General features: G+C 37.8%; 1 protein-coding gene across 1 annotated transcript in view; it reads left to right on the top strand.

Moving 5' to 3' along the window:
• The window catches only part of RAB3C (RAB3C, member RAS oncogene family), a 241,904-nt gene that overhangs the window by 64,897 nt on the left and 161,462 nt on the right, over positions 1 to 15,545 (top strand). The gene's annotated exons all lie outside the window — the stretch shown is intronic.

Here is a 15,545-nt window from a genome sequence, read left to right as displayed (position 1 = left end):
CTGAGGTGCTTGGCAAGTTGTAGGTTATCAATGAATGTTGCTTGAACCAAACAAAATCAAATGTCATTTCTTCTTCCCAATTATCTTTTCTCACTCTAAAGGTGGATATCCCACTGGGTCATTTTTGCTCACGGACTTAATCCTGACCACTTAGTCACTAGGATTTTTGTCTAGACATGAAAAGTATAGGGGAAACTGAGCCAAATATCTGTAGAGTTTAAGTGAAAAAAAATTCGGCGCCCACATCCTCTAATTTAGCCATCTATGTTATGTAAATTACATATGTAATTGTATACACAATGTCAAATACAGACAAACAAACAACAACTAGTAATCACCAAAAGTTGCTCCTGACTGTCTTCCTTTTTAGGTCCAATTAACAAAAATATCAACAATTACTCCTATTATGACTTGTGAGTACTATTAGTATCTGTGTCCCTCTTTTCTTTGTTTTGTGTCTCTGATTCTCATTCTCTTTCCCTCTCCATCTGTCTCTTGTCTCTCTCTCTTGATCTCTCTCTCTCTCTCATACACACACACACACACAAATTTAATTATTATGGCTAGCTCTCCTATTCAAATGCGGAGAAGGAAAGGAAAGACTCTTGTCAATATCTTTCATCTTGAAGTAAATTTGTAAATAACAGGGTTGCCTATTGATGCATCCTGGTGTCCAGCCCAATGACCACTAAAACAGTCAACTAGAGGAGAGTAGAAACCTCAACGTATCTAACAAGATCTCCCTAACAACACCACCAATTTTATACAAGCCAAATAACCCCAAAAATAGAGTTAAAAATTTCTTTTTGGTTTTAAATCTCCAAGTGATTTCAACCAATGACCTAGAGCTCAACAACCTTTTTCATTGCTAACAACACCAACTACCCAGCTCCCTAGAGAATAATAATGGCAATATAGTCATCTTTGTTTTCTTTAGTGGTTTATCGGGAACAGGATCATTCTGTCAGCCTTCATGAGTTGAAGTCCTTCTAGAAATGATTATGGTTCATTTTGTCCACCCACTAGATACCAAAATAACTTTCTGTCTTCATAAAATGTGCATTCACTCCCTAAATCATATTTTATGCCAAGTTTTAGAAGAGAGGGAACCATGCCAGAATTCATTTTAAAATCAAGTTCTATTTTCTATTTCTATTGTGAGTGCATGGTAGACAGCTGGAAGGTAGTTTCATTTAAGTTGATTTCTTCCTTGACACTGTTTCTTTACAGATATGAATTACCTAGAATCATGCTATAAATGAAGTTAAGTAATTCTTAACTAAACAACAACAACAACAAAACTAATTGCAAGTAAATAAAATCCAGTAAACATTGAGTAATAATATGCCTGGTGCAGCAGTTAACATTTTTTCCTGCATTTAGGAAATATTAATTATATGAATGTTAGGAAATTCCACCTAATAAATCCTGGTCTATATGAATGTGGCATAAATTGAGTTACAGGGCAAAAAATAAGAAGACCCAATCCAGCTAGAGAGAAAAAGTCACAGATTGCATTTAATATAATGAGCCTAATCCAAATATTAGTGCAACTGATCCTACACTTGAGGTGGACTCAAAAATATACTTTGGAAAGGACATGGCTCAGCATTTAGATGTACTGGTGTCCTTTCTAATCACTAATGTATTATTTTGCATTCTTCAGTTTATGAAGTCTTAGACTTTTACCATTGAAAACATTTCTGATCTACAGTCCCTGAATAGATTTGCTAAGGTGCTATTTGGCTTATAATCTCAGTTTATTTCACGTTTCCTTACCATCTTTGACACTTTGGTTGAATATGCTATTCCCAAAGTATCAACTATTTTAGTTAATTCTTGAAAATATCTCAGATAGGCCATAATATTTGCTTCTATGGAAATGCCAAAAATCTTTTTTTCCTGGTGCTAAGAGCTATGGAGTTTTCTAGTTATCACTCTGGAGCTGAGTGTTCTCATGGTCTCTCCAGAGCTCCCATAAAGAAGGAATCCCATTTTCTAATTGGATCGTTGGTTTTTTTGTTGTTGAGCTGTATGAGTTCTTTGTATATTTTGGATATTAACCCTTTATCTGATATGTGGTTTGCAAATAATGGGCAAAAGATCTGAACAGAGATTTCTCCAAAGAAGATATACAGATGGCCAACAGGCACATGAAAAGATGCTCAACATCAGTAGCTATCAGGGAAATGCAAATCAAAACTACAATGAGATATCACCTCAGTCTGGTCAGAATGGCTATAATTAACAAGACAGGAAACAACAAATGTTGGAGAGGGTGTGGAGAGAAGGGAACCCTTGTTCACTGCTGGTGGCAGTGCAAACTGGTGCAGCCACTATGGAAAGCAGTTTGGAGTATCCTCAGAGAATTAAGGATAGATCTACCATATGATCCAGCTATTCCACTGCTGGGTATTTATCCAAAGAACTTGAAAACACAAAGGCATAAAGATACTTGCACCCCTATGTTCACTGCAGCATTATACACAATAGCCAAGATTTGGAAGCAACCTAGGTGCCCATCAAGGGACGAATGGATAAAGAAGATGTGGTGTTTATACACGATGGACTACTACTCAGCCATAAGAAATGACGAAATCCAGCCATTTGTGACAACATGGATGGACCTTGAGGATATTATGCTGAGTGAAATAAGTCAGAGGGAGAAAGTCAAATACCATATGATCTCACTCATAAGTAGAAGATAAAAATGACAAAAAAAAAAAAAACCACATAGCATTGGAGATTGGACTGGTGGTTACCATTAGGGAAGGGGGGAAGGGGGAGGGCAAAAGGGGTGATTTGGGTCACATGGGAGGGGATGCACTATAATTAGTGTTCAGGTGGTGAACATGATGTAATGTATCCAGAATTTGAAATGTGATGTACATCCGAAAAAAATAAAAATTAAAAAAAAAAGAAGGAATCCCATAGAAAATGTTATCAATTTTGTTGACTTTTTCCCATTTACTTCTTCCTCCTCTTCTAAACATAAAATGCTCTTCATAACTCTAAGTGTGGCTGGCTGAAAGTGTTTTACCTGACAGCATATTCTTTATGGGGGCTGTGTGCACTGTGGAACAACCCTAGCTCCCCTGACTTATTCTTTATGGTAAATAGGAGGATTTCCAGGACCGGGATAGTCAAGGACAATGCTAAATTGCAGGCTTCAGTGTTTGGCAGTGTATTACCTCTTTCAGGTTTGTAGTCATGATCTTGCTTGATTGTATTCTAAGCGTAGTCTATTCCATTTTTAAAAAGCACCCTTTTTCTGCCACTAAATTATGAAGCCCTTAACTAATGTAATATTCTACACAAAAGGTTTAATTCCTAAATTCTCGTAAGAATATGTCAATACTACTGCCTTCTCAGACCAACAATTCAGTAGAAGGATCAGGAAATCTTTATGTTCTTTATCACTTTGCAATCATTTAAATTTCTTGGGGTGTTTTATTGATATTTCTTTGGCCTTTGATTCTGTCAACAGGAATTGATTATAAGTTAAGCATTCTGAGCATATTGTGCATCTTTGGTTATTAATGATGATAACAATACTTCTCAGATAATCAGTAGAAATGGTCTCTTGATGGATCCAATAGTGATTTCAGTGAAGTCAAACGTGTGTTAGATTTGATTTCACCTTATTTGTAATTTGTACCTTAATAATTTGTTAGGACTAGTTGGTGGATATATATCCTCTATAATAGGGAATAGAGACAGCTGACATTTATTGATCTTTTACTTGTGCCAGGCATTATGCTAAGCATTCTATGTAGTTTATTCTCAATTAATCCCCACAGAAGCTCTACGAAGTTGATACTATTTTCATTCCCATTTTTACAAATGAAAAAACTGAAGCTCAGAGAAATTGAAGGAAATTGTCCAAGGTAACACAGCTACCATAAGGTGACACCAGAATTCAAGTTAGGAAGTCTGACTCCAGAACCTGAATTCTCAAATATTTTTGTATACTACCTCTTATATGAAGATAATATTGTTTTCTTAATACAAACTGGATATGAACAACTTATCCAGCTCCCTAATGCCAAAATAGTGTTTCACAACAAACATCTAAAACTAGACATAATTTTGGGAATCAGTTCCTATAATTTAACCAGCTGTGGGTTGAATTCTATAGCAACTTAAATCTTTCAGTTACCTAGATGTCTATTTTGTAACCAGTTACTTGAGCGGCCACTCCATGAAGTAATGTTGCTCAAGATTAGATCTTTTATAGATGTTTTATTAAATAAAAAAATGTATGACCCAGGTGAGTTTCCGGTTATGTGGTTATATCCAGTCTAAGGTTTGTGTTGTGTGAGCAGTTAGAATCAATGTATCCATGTAGACTCATGGTGAAAATAAGGTCTTGATCACCAGTTTTTCTATGTGATACAGCAGATGCAAAGTTATTTCTTAAGGAGAATCATATTCTTGTCTCCTTATATTCCCTTGGGATATGTCAAGTGGGATGGAAATGGCCTCTATTCAGACCGTTACTCTTAGCAGCCTCTTCAACTTTCGCAAAAGGACACGAACCTTTCTTTAGATAACTATTAAAGTATACTGCTTAGTACTTAAGTGATATCATAGACCAGTTGCACTTCAGATTCTTATCTAATCTACTGTCAGTCAATATTTATCAAAAGCTCAATTGTATGAAGCAGCATTTAGGGAAGATATCCTGAGGGTTTTGTGGTCTACTCATTCCTCTAAAATGCTTTATAATATATTCTTTGCATTATACATACTGGGAAAAAGATGTGTGTGCATCCATCCAAACTGCCTCCTCCTATTTGAATGACTTTTCTGAATTTACACCTTTTTCTAGAAAAGGCATAAAGACAATTATTGGGAAGCAACAATACATACATACATACAACAATACATACATACATACATAGCTCTCTATATGGCCCACTCCTCTGTATTAAAAGAGCATACTTCTAGTTAAGTAATTCTATATTCATTTGAGTTTGTCTGAACTTTTTTTGACTTTAAAACAATTATTTCTTAAAAAATGAAACAATGGTAACTGAATACATTCTTATTTCTTTTATCTATTACTGTGTAACAAACTGCACCAAAACTAGGTAGTTTAAAGTATTTTAGTATTTCTCATGATTCCATGGGTCAGAAATGTGGACAGTGCACAGTGGGGATGGCTCATCTCTCTTCACATGATATCTGCTACACTGGAACTTCCAGAATGGCTTCTGTACTCACACGACTGATACCGCAGCCAGGAAAGTTAGGACAGCTAGGGTTGGCGGAAATCGCTCAGCTGGAGTCCTAAGTTTGAGGATGTAGTTTTCTCTCTTGGCTGGTTTCCTTAGTTTTCCTCCATGCAGTCTTGGGGTCTTTCCTTCTTTCTGTGCTCTGTCCATGTGGGCCTCTCCAACAAGGCATCCTAACGTCATACATGGCACCTTAGGGCTCCTCAAGGCACAAAAGTTGAAGCTGCCAGACCTGCTTAATGCTTAGGCCCAGAAATCACACAAAGGCATTTTGCTTCATTTGTAGTTAAAGCAAGTCACAGGCCCAGTCCTGTGTGATGGACTATAGAAAGGCATGAATGCCAGGAGGTGCAATTAATTTGGAGACCACCAATGTTACTGACTACTACAATTCCATTAGGTTGTAAATCAGTGATGTAACTAATAAGATTTGTAATAGCTAACAAACCCAGTTGCCATATTTAAAAAGTGTAGCAATTGATCATGAGGCCATTATTGATAATTTGCAGAAGTAGATTTCCATGTTAAATAAATTGCTCTTAAGCCATTTTTGTATTTAGCTTATTAATAATAGCTCTATTTTAAGTCACAAAGAATCCACAAATTGTGATGGTCCATACCATTTCCACTAAAAAAAAATTAACCTAAAACCCTTTGAAAAGCTGACTGGACATTCTCTTGAAAGTTCTATAAGTTGGTTAGGGAGGGAAGAAAGAGAGAAGATGCTTTGTTGTGTGGGAATCTTAATTTCTGTAATAAGTTTTGTTGAATGTCATTTTGTGTAGGATTTTTAAAGCCCGAATCTCTGGTTACAAGACATACTATCTTTATATCTTATAAGATTAAGGTAAAGACTGACAATCACTCTGACAGGCAATAAGGATTGTTATTGTTATTAGAGGAAGGGGGGAACTAAGAGTGTATGGAATGGTTATAAACCTAATGAAAAGCTGTTCATGTCACCAGGGAAGTATGAGCTTGAAAAGTCCAGTGTATGGTCCAGACGGGAAAAAACCCTTAGTAATATGAAAGATGGGATGAAACCAGAGGAATCGTTGAAGAGAAAGTGTTTTTATACACATTCCCAAATTTGAAAATTAGTTGTCTGGCTGTAGCATAATTTGCTTCATAAAAGTAGCCACAGTTCTTTGCCAGCTATACATGACTACTTTGCCATTTCTAAGGACAATTTGGAAAAAAATATTATGAATCTGCTCAGTGAGTGATAACAAACCTACACAACTTTCTTCATTAATATGATGAAGCAACTGTTGCAGAAACTTAGAAAGATAAAAGCATGAGGTGGTGAGCTCCCCATTGCTGAGATAGTAAAGGGTGGACAAAGTCAGAGACTTATCAAGAAGCAACATTCACAGTGAGATTTGAAGCATAGATAAAATCCTAGATGCTGTTATTGATTCCAAAGGCACATCCAGAATGTCACAACTCTCAGCCTACTAGTCTAATTTGTTCTTCCTCCTCCATATTTCAAACCCAGCTACTTTCAGGAATAGGAAGATGTTACAAAGGATAATGGTCTCAGGCATCTGTGTTCCCTCCTTTATCACCTTGATACCCATCAGTGGAGTTAATATAATGGGGGTCCTGATGGAAGACCAGAACTGGATAATTGATCTAACCCTCAGGAAATTAACTGTGTCCTGCCCCAGGGCAGTAGGAAGGAAAATACCTCAGATATTTAAAGCACATCTGAGATGCATGGCCATTCCATTTTTAAGAAATTATCAAGTTTGAAGATTCATTAACTTCTCTTGAGATACAGACCTAATGACTGTTGACCTTGTATAATCAACTTCTTCTGTACAAACAAAATATACATTGAGAATCTGTTATGTGCTAACACTGGATTTTTAGGTTTGAAGGACCCAATCCTTGGCCTAAGCAACTGAAGGCAGTGTTTAACATAAGCATGAGACTAAATGGAGTCTTTTCATAAACGGCGTGTATATGCCTGCTACATAAACCAAATTATAGTCTATTTTTCAATTTTCTATAATACATTTGCATATTTTTTATTTATAAATCTTTCAATAGATGCCTATTCTTCTTTATGATCTAATTTTTATATATCTATTTTATTATAGAATTTTAAAATCATGAAAATGCACTAAAGCTGAAGGAATAAGGATGAGTTCAATTCATATTTTCTTTCCTAGTACTATTTTTTGGTATTTGTTTTGATTCTTTTCCTTAACTATATTTATACTAGGATTATAGGTCATCAGGCTTGTATAAGATTGATCTCCTTTGTAGTGGCAGTGGAAAGAGAGAAAGTGGGCAACACGTGGATTTTATGGACTGGAATGGACAGAGAAGCAGAAATATATAGTACATACATTGAATCTGAGCAGTGACACACCACCTTGTGGTTTCTGGACTGACCCATCCATGCAGTAAAGTAGCACCTGTATAGAATATTTATATCCTTTTCACCTTAGCCTTCTTGTGAAGGATTCTGGAACAGCAACATAAATGTGTCACATGTTCCAGTAGAAGTCTTTGTTTGATGAGATCCACAAGCACATCAAAATGGATTCATGGAGGAAAACCTGTTTGGTTTGCTGATCTTGACTTCAAAGGTGAAATGTTATACTCATCTCTGCTGTTTGGTTGAAAGATGTGAAGGAGGGACGTAAACAAGGGGGAATGGTCTCAGTAGCAAGGGTGCACAAGGGTGCAGAGTTCTCCTCCTGCTGTGCTGATGGGAAGGGGTTAAGGCTGCCTCCCTCATTTTAGCCATTGTGTGGTCCCCATTATCTGACAGCCTAATGCTTTCCCCACCAAGCCGATCCGTGGCTACCACAGCTGATATGTTTGTGGTGAGCAGACCTGGTATTATCAAAATAATTGGTGAAGTGTCTGGGACACAAATTACCTGAGTGAAGTAATGATAAATTTTCATTTTTTATTTTAATAAAGTAATTATGGTTTTTATACTTTTCAAAGCTGATAGAACTATGAGTTAGGGTTTAATATTTACATTCCTTATTTCTTATTCATTTCAAAGATTTATCCCATTTCATTTATCCTCTCCCGACCCTACTCTGGAAGTTGGGTGGTCACATAACCCCGTCCATTCCCTCTTCCCTTCCCCACCCCACCCCCTCCTCCTATGCTGTTGACTCGGAGTGGGTCTTTATATGGTTATTGTAGCTTCAGCAGGAGTTCCAAGTTCATTCACTCAATCATTTAAAAGTATTTCCCAGGGCCAGCCCAGTGGCATAGTGGTTGGGTTCACATGTTCTACTTTGGTGCCCAGGGTTCTTGGGTTCGGATCCCAGACGTGGACCTACTCACCACTCATCAAGCCATGCTGCAGCAGCATCCCACATACAAAAATAGAGGAGATGTTAGCTCTGGGCCAATCTTCCTCACAAAAATGTAAAAAAATAAAATAAAATAAAAGTATTTCCTGAGCACCTTCTGTGTGCCAGGCACTCTTTTGTGTATGGACAGGGGAACAGCAGTGCATAAGGAAAGTAGAGTACTGGCCCTCCTTAAATTTGACTTCTAGTAGAGAGAGACAGATCATTTTGACTGGATAAATAAGTATACAAATTCAGATGGAACTATGAATCAGGGTACTATGAGAGTGTAGGTTCAAAGAATGGGAGTTCACTTTAGGTGGATTATCTTTGAGGTGGGATAGAAGAGGAAATCTAAGCTATGAGAAGGAACCGGCTTTGTGAGATTAAGGGAGGATACTGCATGAGGCATAGGAAACAGTAAGAGCTGTTCTCGAGCTCTGTTCAAGGCAAGGCTGTGATGGGGTTGTTCAAGGAGCGAAAGAGGGTCAGTGTGGCAGGAATGAAGGAGAGAGGGGAAGGAGAAAAGATGGAAGGGGTAGCCAAGAAACAGATCACAGGTGCTTGTAGATCATGGTAAAGAGTTTGGATTGTGTTTTAAGTTTAATGGGAAGGCATTGTAGGGCTTTAAGTTTTACAAGATTGTCTGCCGTGGGTGAATGTATAGTAGGATTGGTTTTACCTTTTTTCATAAATGGACTGAGGTTTCTTCCTCCAAATAGAGAAGAGCTTTAACAACCAGAGAGTATTGGAGAAATATAGGTGAGGCGTCTGCCTGATGAGTATTGGTAAAGTCCACAGGAAGTAGAAAGCCAAGGATAGAAGTAAGGAAGGGGGGAAAAGATGTTGCTCTATGCTTGCTGTCTACAGGAACTCAGCATTGACATAGATGTAGGGGGAAAACAACCAAAACACTTATAGTCTTTAAATGCACTGAATTAAAAGGTGTAGCTGGAAGGAGAAAATGTGGATAATTACCAGACATAATGGACTGTCTGAGAAACCTTGACTGGTATTCAGGAGGAGGTGTCTTGGTATAAAACGCCTTTCCAGGGACCTGAAAGCTTCTGATAGGCAGGGAGCATGACTTGTGTTTCCTTCACTGTGCCTAGAACACAGACACTCGGTGAACAGGAAGTGGGTGTTTGTCTCAAGATATATATATTTTTTGCATAATGTAGTTTTGGACTAGATTTTGTCTATTTTCTGATCACCTATGATGTCACTGAAAAAAATACCTCAGATAAATCCCATTTGTACCCTGATTTGATTAGCGTGTGGAGCTGATCTTCTTGTTCTTTAATCTAAACTGAATCATCCCACTCTTCTCTTCACAAAATGTGATTGTGTTCTGAAGGTTGATGGATCCAAGCACATTTTGGACTGGGGGATCACAGTCTAGACTTCAGCGAAAGCAATAAACTGGTGCTTTTCCTTCAAGGTCAGAACACACAAGGACGAAGAGGCTTGCTGCACGATTTCCATTTAATAGACTCGTGCTGCAGCTGGCGTGAAAATAGTTCCAAATGGTTGAATACTTAAAACCCCAAAGTGCGTGAAATACAGAAATGAGAGAAGAAGATTGTATATAGCCTTCCAAAATATAGATATTTTGCCTTTTTATTTCACTGCTTTATAAATCCAAGTTTAGCTGGTACAATGATTCAATGTGTGTTTAAATGTTTAGATAATGCATTTGTCAAAAAACAATGAATTGATGTACTCTTTACCAGAAATATGAATGTATATTTGCTAGTAAAAAAATAATGTTCAAGGGAAAAAATAAAGACCAGGCTGATCTCATATTTATAAATGAGTAAGCTCAGGTAATGACGTCTTTTGTTAGTAGTGGAGATTTCATTTTGATGTTAAGCATAAAGTTTAGCCAGCTATCACCAAGATCCATTAAATGGAAATGGGGAAACATTGTGACAATTAGAACACGTTACATTTGCTCCTGAATTTTGACCCATATGTATCATTTTTATTGTAGACATGGAGGTGACAATGACATTCCTTTCAGATATAAGGCAGCATAAGCAAACTCCCGTGGGCAATCCTCTTATGGCCATCATGTGTTTCAAGAGACTTTCTTTGGGCCAACTTTCCTGGCCCAAATGGAAAATTGCTTTTCCATTTCATCTCCTTTTTCGACTACTTTCCCCAAAATAAAGTACTTAGACAACAGTTCTAAGTCCTTAAAACACTTGTAATTTTACAACCCTTTATAAACTCAAAATAGGATTTCTTAAAACCATGTAATCTACCCGGACCAAGAGTTTAAATTTGAATATTACCTGGGAATGAACATTTTTGGCTTCAAACTGTGAGAGACAGGGGAGAATATATCTTGTTGAATACAAACCACCAAGTTTTTCTTCTTTTTATCCAAATTTATCAAAAGCCTGCAATATGGTGTTTACTGTTCTTTGATTAAAATAGCCATTAATTCAGCTAAGCAGTAGGGCTCTGGAATGAGGTGATCCTAGAGACTGCTCCTACTCAGCAAAAGATACCCTGAGTGGTCCACCTTAAATGCCCCAGGCATTCCTCTATTAGACTAAGCCCTTGAGTGCAGGGTCTTGTCATATACGTCCCTGTTACCTTACTGTCCAACCCAGTGACATGAACACGGAGGGCTCAGTGAAGTTTGCCTGATGGTGGATCAGTTCTAGGTGATGCCCAGGGTGGGGCTCCTTGATCAGAAGCCGGGGTAACAGGCATCTGTAGGCTTTTCTGAGTGAGAGCAACACCCCATCTCCCTGGCTGGACCGTCAGCTCCTTGAAAGAAGGGCCTCATCTATTCATCTTTCTGTATTCCTAGAGTCAGCACAGTACATGGAAGTGTTTTATGAGTATATTTTTTAAATTAATGGAAATACTTTGGAAGACAACAGCAATGTCTACTACATGTGTTTCACAGAATTTGGCTTTCTGAAACTTACAGATAATCTTAAAACCCAAAACATCCTGATTCTCCACACTTTTGTGTTCTGTGATATGGGGGAGGGAGGGAAGCAAAAGAATGTGTTTTATGTCTGTGTGACATGAATTCTATGAATGGAATCTAACCTCGTCAGAGAACTTTAGAAATAGAAAATTAACTTTGAGGTCCACTGGGTAACCTTGAGAATGTCCTCCCGACTCTCTGAGCCCCAACTTGCTTCTCTGCAAAACATGTTCATTGTGTGTCCCCTCACAAAGGTAGTCTAAGATCAAGTAAGGGGATAAATGTAATTACACTTTATGAACCACAAAGTGCCTCCTACTTGGCTGGGCTCACCAAACTAAGTTCCCTCAATCTCTCTGTGGTGGCATGGTTGTGAAATGTTTCACTGTATCACGTTAATTTCCTGGCTGACTGGAATGACTAGGAATGTCTTTATTTATTTATTACATAATATATATTCATATAGTATAATATTATTATAGTATACATAGTTATATATAAGACATATGAATATATGTATAAATTGATCATATTAAAAGCTTTACAAAAAAATAATGCTGATGCTTTGCACAGTATGAAGCACTGCCCTTGTCCTGCATGGGGCATTCATGACTTCCCAGACCTCAGCAGCAGCTTCAAAATTTTTCTGACCACAACCCACAGTAAGAAATGTGTTGGACATCATGATCCAGTTTACACACACCCACAGATACACACTAAATTCTTCACAAAATGATGCTTGTTGTATATTATGCACTCTGATATTTTCTGTTATATTCTGTTAATTTTTAAAATGCTGGTCATGACCCACTTCAGTGACTTTCTGGCCCACTAGTGGGTTGCAAGCCACAGTTTAAATAAATATCATTGCCCTATAGGATGTGTGTGCTCTATCTATGCAAACTATTTGTAGATCCCAAACAGGGAATTTCCTCCCATGCCCCTGGGCACTGTAAGCGATCCTTCTTCCTGCAAAGCTTACATACCATCATCTGCTGACAGACTCAGTTCAAAGCATTACCTCCTTTAAGAAGCTTTCCTTGATTTCCTCCAAGCAGTTAGGTGAGCACACCTATCGTAACTATACACCTAAGTGTTCCAGACTCCCATCGTGTCTCTGTACAGCACTTGCCAGGTGGTGTCTCTTTCTCTCTCTCTCCTTTTTTCTCTCCGATGCCTGCACACACACACACACACACACACACACACACACACACCCCATCTCCTCTTCCTCCCCCTCCTCTTCCTTCTCCTTCTCTTTCTCCCTCCTTCCTTCTCTCCTTTCTTCCTTTTCTCCTTTCTTTTTTCCTTTCTAAAGGAAAGATTATAAAAGATACAACAGCCTTTGCAGGAAAATTTGAAAACACAGAATAAGCAGAAAAAGTTCCCACTTTTAAAGAAACCCTCCAGAATGACTATGAATATTTGTACACTTTCAATTAATCTTTTTTTGATATCTATATCTATACACTTTATTAAGCAAAACTATGATCATAATATAGAATTTTGTAACCTGCTGGGGATAGACTTGACTTGACATTGACCTGGATAGTCAGTATGGGTTAGAACCAGAAATTTTTTTTTCCTTGAGGAAGATTATCCCTGAGCTAACATCTATGCCATTCTTCCTCCACTTTATATGTGGGTCACTGCCTCAGCATGGCTGATGAGTGGTGTAGGTCCATGCCTGGGATCCAAACCCATGAACCGGGGCCACGGAAGTGGAGCACACCGAACATAACCATTACACCACAGGGCCTGCCCCTAGAACCAGAAATTTTTGACAGAAAGATCCAGGGCACCCTACATGTTGGCTTAATGAATACTCAGGGTATAGGGTAATTAAAGATGACTTCCATGAGGAGGAGAAACATAAAAAACTTTTAAAAAAAGAAGAAAGGGATGATTCAGAACTTGTATGTGGCAGCCCAATGTGAAGTCTCCTGACGAATAACATCAAATTTATTCTTTCGTAGTCATAGTTCTCAGGGCAAAAGAAGTTTTTCTTTGGAATGATTATTTCTTAATATCCTATTGACGCAGTTTTTCAGGGATTAGGCAAGGATTTGAGGAAATTGCTTTACTTCTTTCAAGCCACTAGTTCAGTCTCAAGGTGAGGTCCACAGAGCACCTCCATCAGAATGTCCTGGAGGACTGTTCACTGTGCAGATTCTCATGCCCACCTCTGTCCTACTGAATCAGTCTTTAATGAGGGGGCCCAGAAATTTCCACATTAGAGAGTTTTGATGCCTAGTACAGTTTAAGAATCAGTGCACTGAAATTCATAAAACTCTTAAAAATCAATGCACTAACCAGCCTTTTAGGGGCCCTACGGTGGGTGTTAATATAAATTCTCTTGAAAGATACATTCCTTTAGAAACGCTTAAGCTTAGGAATCTTTAGAATTGAAAGAGACCTTAAAAATTATGTAATTCAATCACATCACTTTACAAATAAGGAAATTCAAAAGATGAAGTGGTCTTCCCAAAGCCTCAGGGCAAGTTTGTGGAAGAACTGAGCTTGTTACCCAGATAGAACCTCTGACCCCAAGTCCAAAGGCCTTTCCTTTCCCCGACTGCAGTGTGCTTCACTATAGCTGCTGGATCAACTATTTCAAGCCACTGTTTCATCACAATAAATGCCATTTTAATCCTTGCTTATTTACTCCCTAATGACAAATCCTGAAAGCAATTTCTTCATAAAAACACATTTTGGTGTCTAAAGAGAAACAAGCCTGGCTTCCGTGTAATTATGAAAACTGCAGGGCCATGAAATCTGCTTTGTTAACTGCCTGCTGCTTGGGTTTGCATGTAATTTGTGGTCCATAATTCTTAAGTTTGCCTGCTGGTGTAGTCAGATAAGAAGCAGCAGCGAGAGCTCCAATTTAAAGGACTCTGGTAGAATAAACTGCATAGATATCTCTATTTCCAGAAAAGGAAAAAATTCTACGTGTTTAGTGAGATGAAAAGTAATCTAAATAACTGAATATAATCTCAAACATGGGACTCTTGAAAGCACTGAGAATCTTGCAGTAAAGATACACAAAAAACAATGCTGTACAAATACTGTGTGATCTCACTTCTATGTGGAATCTAAAAAAAGCTGAACTCATAAAAATAGAGAATAAAGTGGTGGTTACCGAGGGCTGGGCAGTGGGGGAGCAGGAGAGATGCTATTTCAGGGTACAGACTTGTAACCAGTAGTTAAAGAAGTCCTGGAGACGCAATGCATAGTATTAATTACAGACAACACTAGTGTTTTATGAATGTCAAACTTGCTAGGAAACTAGATAAAAAACAAAAACAAAACAAATAATGCCCTACAAATGAACTGTGCTGAATATATCTGATTCTGAACTTCTATTCCATTCCAGAACTGCAGTCATAAAAAAGGGAGGTGAAAAGCAGATAAAATGACTTTTACTTTATCTGAATTATTTTGATTGCCATATTTTCAGAGGTCTAAAGGAGAGCTAGCTCTTCTTCTTTTTTCTTGCTATAAACTTCATTCACTCTCTAGCTCCAGTTTAAATGAGGAGTGGTGATCCCATTACTAAACACCAGAAAGGCTGATTTGTTGGACAATGCTGTGTTCACCGTTAATTAACCTGATAAAAAACCCATGTTACCAAATCAGAGAGAACTTCAAGCAAGGAGCTAACTGTGTGAGTTTCCTCGTGCTTCATTTCATGGATGGTAGGTTCAAAGCAAGTGACAGAGCAACATTATATTTAGAACCAATTTCATCAAAGCCAAAAGGATCATAATTTATCATTTTTGGTAATCACTATGATCCTTTACTTTTTTTCCTCTATCTTCAACAATGTTTGTCTAACCATCTGGTTATTTATGACATCACGTTATGTGTTAGTAGAAAGATATTTCTTCAGGGACTCTCTGTTCTCAAAGTACTTTTAGATAAACAACCAACGAAATAACTATGCATCACATAGGATATTTTTTAAGCTCTTTTTCTTTTTTAAGTAGACAAAGCAATCTTTACCCTCAGGAGGAAAAGAGCTTCTCACAAGTG

The sequence above is a fragment of the Equus quagga genome, chromosome 9, assembly GCF_021613505.1.
Source record: "Equus quagga isolate Etosha38 chromosome 9, UCLA_HA_Equagga_1.0, whole genome shotgun sequence".
Lineage (NCBI taxonomy): Eukaryota > Metazoa > Chordata > Mammalia > Perissodactyla > Equidae > Equus > Equus quagga.
Note: the sequence above shows the minus strand (reverse complement) of the source record. Positions and strands in the feature narration are given on the sequence as shown.